This window comes from Arachis duranensis, chromosome 2 (assembly GCF_000817695.3).
Source record: "Arachis duranensis cultivar V14167 chromosome 2, aradu.V14167.gnm2.J7QH, whole genome shotgun sequence".
Classification (NCBI taxonomy): Eukaryota; Viridiplantae; Streptophyta; class Magnoliopsida; order Fabales; family Fabaceae; genus Arachis; species Arachis duranensis.
Window position 1 is genome coordinate 1,863,784 of NC_029773.3, and position 9,673 is coordinate 1,873,456.

Consider the following 9,673-nt stretch of genomic DNA (forward strand, 5'->3'; position numbering starts at 1 on the left):
TACTATTTATAAAACAAGTCTAGTATAATACTATTCACACAAACATGTATAATATTATTTATCTTTATGTATACATACTATTTATAAATATAATTTCCATTCAATTTTTTCTGTTAAAGTTTATTTTCGACAAAGACAAAAATAATGTCATATTTCCTTTTTTTTCTCCCAACAAGAAGATCAATTTTTTATTTTAGGTTTGAGTATGATTGTTGGAAAGTGAGGAAGAAAATGTTTAAAAGTAATTGATTTATATACCTTGAGGCTCTATTCAACACTTGATTTGTTTTGAAATCTCGCACACTCCAATTTAAGCGCAAAGCATTCTTTCCTTCTGAAGATAACCAAGTTTCCACTTCAACTATATCATCCCTATATAATACAAATAAATATATATTCCGCCCTTTATATTCATGAAACATAAGGAAGATTGCAAGAATTTTTTTTCCGGATAAATGTCAAAAACAAATTAAAAGAAATTAAATGAGAAAATATGACAATAACATCCCAAAAGAAACTATAAGAGTTCAACGAAGACCAGACCTAAAAAAATTCCATAAGGCTTAATATAGAGAGATAATATATAGTACATAGACTTTTATAATTACTTAAGAAAGCAATATGTTGCTATTTAATTTGTATAAAAATATTAGGTGAATAAATTATTTTATAATTATGTTTAATTAAATCTTTTTTTTATGTGTCTCTTTTTTGTTTTTTAATTGATTTTTATTGTGTTAATTAATAAAATATTAAACTAATTTAATTTAAACTTAATTATTAAAATAACTTAATCATATAATATTGCCCTAATTTGTCAACATATAGCTAAAAGCGAAACTAATAAACAGATTTATTGTTCACATAGTACTATGATTACATGTTATATCCTATGTGTAGAAATAATTTTCACTTTAACAAAACTAATATATTCATAAATTAATTTTGAATAGAAAATTTGAAAAAATTATTAGATATTCTCGATGTAAATTATAACTCTTACACTAATGTATTAATTGAATAATAAATTATTAATAAATATTTATAACAAAGTCATTTGAGGTTATGTGATAGAGTAAATTCTTTTATCTTATTACTCTTAAAATTAAATACCTAATAATGATAATTTATGATGAATGTATAGCAATCATGTTTCATAGTAAAAAATCAATCGACCTCCGATAAACTACTCAACCAAATCCAGTGATATATATGTTATGGAGTCATCATTATTCATCGAAAAGATATCAATATGATTAAAATTATAAATATGTAGGAAGACTTACCATTTAGGATAACGATAAGTGGAAAGCTGCATTTCACTATATACCCATACTAAGTTCCTTTTGATCATTTCGTTCGTAGAACCATTTAAATTATTATTGTGGATCCCAAGTGTCTTACCGTGATCAATCATAGAGCTCTATGAAACAAATAATAGAGCGAAATGAGATAACAGTATTATTGTATGTTACGGATATGGAGTAAACTCAGGTGCAGCCGATTTCATGTGAAGTTGATAGTTGAAAGTCGTTAGATGGTTTGACTGATTTGATTAAATTTTTATCTAACGGCTCTCAGCTATCAACTTCACGTGAAGTCGACTGTACTTGAGTTTCTATCTCCAGATATACATGTGAATGATAAAGGTTAGTTAAGTTAGTCATAATTAAGGGAGTTATAAGTTTGTTACTAGCCTTCCCTTTAAACTAGATTCTGTTCTCTTAAATATATATAGCATTTACATATAGTTTTAATGAATTTTTAATTAGATTTCTATACTTTTTGATTTTTAGATTGAGTCTTTATATCATATTAGATTTTGTAATTAAGTCTTTACGGTAACAAAAACGATAAAATTAACAGAATATTTCATTAAACAAATCGAATATGTCTAATACTTTATTGAATATTCTGTATAATTTAATAGGAAATTCCGTTAATTTCAATATTTTTATCACGGTAGGACTTACTTACAAAATCTGATATAGTATAAGGACTTAATTAAAAAAATATATAAGAATTTAATTAAAAATTCGATAAAATTATACGAACAGATCAAATAATTAAACCTTTAATATACAACACAAGATTGGATGTCAATATATGTGAGCAAATCTATTAAAATAGATATTACACGAATTATATAAAATTTTTTTCATTTGTGTGCTTTGTAAATAATATAATAACAAACAAAGATTACGAATTTCATGAATATAAAATTGAGATCAAATTGTTTACTTTATCAACCATGTCTTAATTTGTTTTCAAGAACTCCGTTAAGAATAATAGTGATCAGTAAGTTCAAACCTGAAAATAGTTCATCAAAGTCTCAACAGATGCTACTCCGTTAGCATCAACTTCATATGATCTGATGGTAAAGTTTTGACGACTAGAAGATATGCTAGCAAGTCTGGAAATCTTAGCATCATCATTATAATTTCGGGCATTTGCCTTAATTTGTAAGCCACCACAAAAAGCACGCTTCACTCCAAGTCCATGTCCTTGTCCTAGGTTAGTGCCACGTTTGATGCCCTCTTTTGTAGTATAGTTTTGTGATGGTAATTTAACAGTGTGAAATGCACACGCTGAAGCAGCAGTAATCGGTGCCATCATAATGATTTCTCTGCAAACAAATGTACGTATTAAAGCATGTATGTTAAACAAAAGAATAATTAAGAATTCGTTAATGTAAACATGTTTTATGCATAAACACATTATTATTATTATGTCAAATAAAAATAATTTTGCACTCTTACAACGTAGTAATCATTAATTTAATTGGATGAAACGTAAAATATTTTACACAATTAATACATTAAAATTAAATATTTGTTGTCAACAATAAAACAAATAAAAATAATAGTGAGCAGGGAAACAGTTTCTGTTATTTTTACTTTTGGAATATGAAACTATATAAACTAAAAATCTAACGCTATACTAATACATACATGTTTTGACACTTTTAAAACTGCAGAAGGAAAGTAGCAAAGTTCAAGAACATAAATGGGTTCTTTATATAGGTTTTTTTCTTTTCTGGAATTTTAAATGCATTTTCGTGGAAAAATAAAAGAAAACTAGGATTGACAATTTTCCAAAGAGAAAATATCCGGAACTAACATTTAGTATGCTAACATTATACGTGTTTCAAATGTCTATGATATAAAAAATTTAAATATTATTTAAAAGTTATTAGTTTATATTTTTAGAATGTTTAATTTAATTTGATGTATTTTGATTTTGTTTACTTAGTTATTAATTAGATTTTATCTTTATGAGCTTAGGATTTTTTTAGTTTTAACTTAATAAAAAATTATAAATACCTCTTAAATTATTATAATCTTGACAGCCACCAAAAAATTATTATAGTCTTGACATCTTTAATGATTAGAGGTGTGAAAAGCCTTCTTTTAATTTTGTGATAAAATCATGACGTGGACAAGTGAGGTCGAGTGAATTTCTTTCTTGTTGCATCGGAGAATTGGTTAGAAAGTTGAAGAGTCATTTTATTCGATTCCCAAATTATGGTATGAATAAGTTAGGCTGAAGAGTTCATTTCTTATTGCGTCAATAAATTGGATAAAAAGTAAAGTGATTCTTTTTTATTCAATTTCAATATATCCCTTTTATTTTCTATTTTAATTTTAATATATTTTTTTATTCCATTGGAAGTCTTGTTTTTTTGTTTATCCTCTTTTTTCTTATTATTTGGTATCAAATTTCAGGTATTAGATTAATTCTTATTAATCTATATTTGTTCTTTATATACCCTGAAAAAAAAATTCCAATATCTTCTCTCACATCCTTTTTCATCTTCTTGTCGTTCTTAATTTTTTTACTTTGTGTTTCATTATTGTTTTGTCATTTTTATTGATTTTATTATTTAAAAAAATAAAAAAACATACCATGCAAAAAAATAAAAACAAAAAAAAATAAATAAAACTTATCTTCCTTGTATTTGTTTTTTTTCATACACTATTTTTTTCAATTATAAAATTTGATGATGAATCTTTTTTGTAGAAGAGGAGAATGATACGTGATTCAAATGTTTGTGATATGAAAAGTTCAAGTATTATTTAAAAGTTATTAGTTTATATTTTTGAAATGTTCAATTTAATTTGATGTATTTTGATTTTATTTATTTAGTTACTAATTATACAGGCTTTATCTTTGTGGGTTTAGAATTTTTTTTTTAATCTAATAAGAGGTTATAAATATCTCATAAATTATTATAGTCGTGACATATTCAGTGATTAGAGTAGAGGTGTGAAAACTCCCCTTTAATTTTTTGATGAAATCATGATATGGACAAGTAAGGATGAGTAAGTCCCTCTCTTGTTGAATCGATAATTGGGTAGAAGGTTGAAGAGAGCTCATTCGATTCAATTTCCAAACTATAGCGTTGACAAATTAGGTTGATGAGTCCTTTCTTATTGCATCAAGAAATTGGGTAAAAAGTAGAATGTTTTTTTTTATTCAATTTTAGTCTATTATTTTTATTTTTTATTTCAACTTTAATATTTTTTTACTTAATTTAAATTCTTGTATTTTTGTTTATTTTTTTATTATATTAACTAATTTTTAGCTTTTAATTATAAAAATTCTATTTTTTAAACAATTTTAGAATTTATAATTTAGTGTTTAGGATTAAAAATTTATAATTTAAAATTTAAAATAAATAAAATAATTTTAAAAAATTAAGAAATATTGATTGAAAAAGATTGACTCCTTAATCCTAAGCTTTGGTTTTGCAAATAGGGGGATAAGAGAAAAAATGAACCTCTTTGATAGGGTAAATTATATAAATAAAATAAAGTGGCCTTAATATCCAATTACCCTAAATGAGATTTGGTTACATCTAATGTCTTTTAAATGTAAACGGTGTTAGGAAGTAACCATTAACTAGGAGAAGTCATTGTTATGCCTACCAACAATTTATTAACTTGCTATTATGTGCATCTAATTTTTTAAATAATTTTTATAAGGTTTAAAAATTTGTATTGTATTCATTACATCATTGCATTTATCTTGTAATGAGTAGAACTAAATTTTTATAACTATTATAAGACATTTTTATAAATTTTAAAAATTTTATTATAAGTATTTTTTATAAGTATTATAAATATTTTTTTTATAAAATTTAAAGTTTTTTTGTATCTTACAACGAGTATAACTGAAATAACGAATACAATTAAAACTTTTTTATTATTATTGTTAGCATTTTTGCAAAATAAAAAAAAATGTAAGAATTTTCTATATAGTGAATACACGGTTATAAAAATACTTAAAAATTTTGGTTGTACTCAAGATGCAAGTTAAATTGTGTCAAGTTAGCACAAATTATGTGCATTGAATTATCCGAAACTAAATTGTTGGACCTTTCAATAAATTATGATATAGTGTGTGATAAGATAAATCGTGTCAGCACGATTTGTGTGTTTGGTAATGCTTTCTAATCAACCATTTTTGTCTAACACGATTTAACTTTGAAATTATTGCTGCTTAAAAGTTAAAACAGATATAGACGCAATCAAATCTCATTCAAAACAATTGGCTAATATTGAATTCACTTTATTTTATTTATCTAATTTATCCTTTCTAATAAATGGAATTTATTGTTGGTAGTTGGTAGAAATATTTAAATTCAAGTCGATATATACAACATCAATTAATTGTAAATGCATTTTTGCAGAAGAATGAAAGAATGTTTGGATGGACAATTTGGCAAATAGATTACTATGGGAAGAAAAATGAACCTCTTTTATAAATAGAATTTATTGTTAGTAGTTGTCGAAATTAGTTGTCCGATAATACTAGAGAAATTAAAAAAATTAAAATTTATTTTATTTGACACAGATACGGATACGGAACACAACACGATACGATATGAGACAGGTCGATATGCTAATTTTAAAATCTTACATGACACGGAAACATACATACATATAAAATATAAAGTATTTTTTAGTTAAATCGTAATAATATTTTGATATTTTATTGATATTAAAATATAAATTAAAATTTTAATTATTTTTAATGTTTTATTTTAATTATTTTTAATGTTTTATTTTAATTATATTAAGTATTTAAAATATTTTTTGTTTTAATAAATAATAATATATTATATCTAAATTTATTTTAAGAATAGATGTTAAGAATAAGACTGAATACGCTAACATGTGATGGTATTTAGGTGTATCTAAACGTGTCTGGAAAAGAATTATTTATTTATTTTTATTAAGACACGGTTGGACATAACAGACACGCGTGTTGGATGAGTGTCGATGAATGTCGTGTCCAAAATGTGTTCGACACGCAGACACAACAACTCAGCAAAGTGTTCGTATTTCATAGACGATGGGTTAGAAACACATTGTGTGATGAGATTAATGCGGTGAAGTATAATAGAGTTAGAATTAAATGAATGTTTAGGGTTACTTTAGTTGTAGTTTATAGTTTAATGATGTGAATGTGTAGTTGGGATTATGTAAGCTGAATTTGAGCTTAAGGTTGTTTAGCTCATGAAGTGTTAAGGGTTTTTCAAGGTTGATCAAGATGTAGGGTTTATTGAGGTGAATAATGAGGATTCGAGTTGAAAAGTATATATATTAAATTATTAATACACATATTCTATATATATTTAGTTTATATTTTTAATATTATGTTATTTAAACCAACTCGTGAGTTTGAATCTGCTCATGAGCTTTCGGTGAGTCAAACTTGAGTTTAAGAAATAGGCTCGATTGTTAATAAGCTAAGCTGTGAGCCAAGCTCAATTTTTGTGAGGCGAACTTTAGCTTGGTTTAGCTCGACTCACTTCCAATCCTATCTCTCATTTTTTTTGTCGTGGTCCTTTGAAAAATGCCCAAAAAAGACCCAAACCTAATACCCTACCCGAAACAACTAAAAACCCACCACGCAGCCGAGGCCTTGCACCAAAGGCAGCATCCTCTGCCTCGCTGGGAGCTACACCCGGGTTCGAATCCTCAGTGAGGATTATAGAAGAACCCATGTTAGTAGTATACTCATGTAGTGTGTATAATGCATGGGTATAATGCCTATGATTGGAGGTTGTCCAATCAACTTGATAAAAAAAAAAAAACACTAAAAACCCACCACAAACACGACCTGCTCCCTCAAAATTACCCGTAGCTATTCTATACTTGTTTTTTTCCCCTTCTTTCATCCACGGCGTTGCAGACTCATTTTTTGAAAACTCTCTCTCTCATACTTATTTCTTTCCACCACGGCATCACATACTCACTTTTTAAAATCTCTCTCTCTCTCTACTCGCACAAGCAACCCACACTCTACCAACCAGAGGAATATCAAAATAAATCTGTTAGATAATCAATAAAGGGTGGAGTTAACTTAATGTCTTCTTTTTTTTTTTGGTCGGTGAATTGAACAATTCCCAATCCTAGGTATGCTAATAAATTGAACAACCCCCAGTACATAACACACTCACACATTTCTCACACATTTTATCACATTTTTTCCTCAATTGCATTCTCTAGGGTTTGAACCCTAGATTTTTGAAGTGGAAAAAGGGAGATATACCATTAGAGCCAACACTCATTGGCCACTTAGTGTCTTCAACCAACTCTTATTTCAATTATTTGGGCTGCATCTCAAGATCCATCAAAATAAAGCATCCACCATATATAAAAAGATATATTCAAATTATATCGAAAAAAGACATTCAAATTACATAAAAAATATTCAAATCACATAAAAAATAAATAACATTAAATTTATTTTCAAGTGATTGTGGACATTTCTTTTTTTATAAAAGAAATAGTCACATTATAAACCTCAATATATTTTTTACTAATAGATGAAAAAAACATCCAAAAAATACAAAAAAACTAACAACTATATTATATCAAAAAAATATCCAAATTTTATGGAAAAAACACCCAAATCACTTCAAAAAAGATTCAAATCACATTAGATTCATTGTCAAAGGGTTGTAGATGTTTCTTTCGTTATAGAAAAAACATCTGCATCATGAATCCAAATACATTTCTACTAAAGAATGAAAAAACATTTACAATATACCAAAAAATATCTAAATTATACTAAAAAGAACATCCACAATATTGAAAAAAAATATAAATTATATCGAAAAATTCAAATTACATGAAAAAAAATTCAAATCACATCAAAAAAAGATTGATAGCGATGGAGGGTACGACGTGATGGAAGACGGCGATGCAAGGGAGGAACGACGAAAAGGAAGATGATGACTACATACAAGGTGGCCGACGACGTCTTTGACGGTGCTGCATGCATGGATGGTGAAAGTGCGGACACGGGCATGGACGGAAAGGGTGTGGATGCCACGGGTTGTTACCTCGCGGACTAGTATGGACAGAATGCCCAATGGTGAGCGACAGCGAGGAGTTGGCTGTCTACCGTCAGGAGTTCTCCTGCGATGGATGATGATGCGGCGGCTGAGGATGACTAGTGCAAAGACAAGCTAGCCGTGATGTATAACGGCTACGATGGAGGACGCATGGCGGAGAGGCAGGGAAGTGGGAGAGTGGGCTGCGATAGTGGTGCGACATGCGGAAGGAGATTGACAGGAGGAGGAGCATGAGAGAGAAAAGGGAAGATGCGTATAGTGATTTGTGACTTAGATTTCTACGACGCATATATGAAAATGGGTCAAAACTAATTTTTTCGAATTTTAAATTTAGGATTAAAAAAAGGTTGACTGAGTTGGTTTATATCTATGAAGTATGGACACTTCTTTGATTTGTCGTGTCCGCGTGTCTGACACATTTTAGACACGACACATGTCGACACTCGTCCGATATGCGTGTTTTCTGTCTAACTGTGTCTTTATAAAAATTAAAAATTCTTCTCCGGACACACTTAAATGCCATTACGTGTCAGCGTGTCTAATCTTATTCCTAACATATATGTATTATTGAAATGAGTTTAGAAATAATATATATCATTAATTATTGAAACAAAATATATTTTAAATATTTTATATAATTAAAAAACGTTAAAAATAATTAAAAAATTAAATTATATTTTATATATATATCCATGTCATCCGTGTTCATACATCATAAATTTATATCATAATTGGTCCCACTTCACTAAATATGCCCAAAAACTTCCACTTCACTAACAAGTATTAAGGACTAATATCGAATTATTTTAAGAAAAAGAATAATTATATTATAATTGATCCCTCTACTTTGTTTCATTAATTATTTTAAGAAAAAGAATAATTATTTATTTTTAATTTATGAAAAAACTAATATCGAATTATCTAATTAATTTCTTATTAAAATTAAATGGTTATAAAAAAGTAAACTTTTTTAGAGTAATGACTGAAATTAATGAACAAAAAAATATATATTATAGATTTTAGTTTTCAATATCCACGTAAATTTGTTTATATCTGTAATTTCAGAAAATGCTTAAAAACTTTCGTAAGTTTATTAAGGTTTAATTATTTTATTAAATTTTATAGTTTTATCAAATTTATAATTAGATTTTTATATATTTTTAATTGAGTCTTTATATTATTTTTAATTTTATAATTAGGTTATTTCTATATAAAAAATATTTAAATTAATAAAATATTTCTTCTAAAACATAAATAGTAAAAAATTTAATTAAATTTTTAATTATAAATACTTTTAATTTGTGA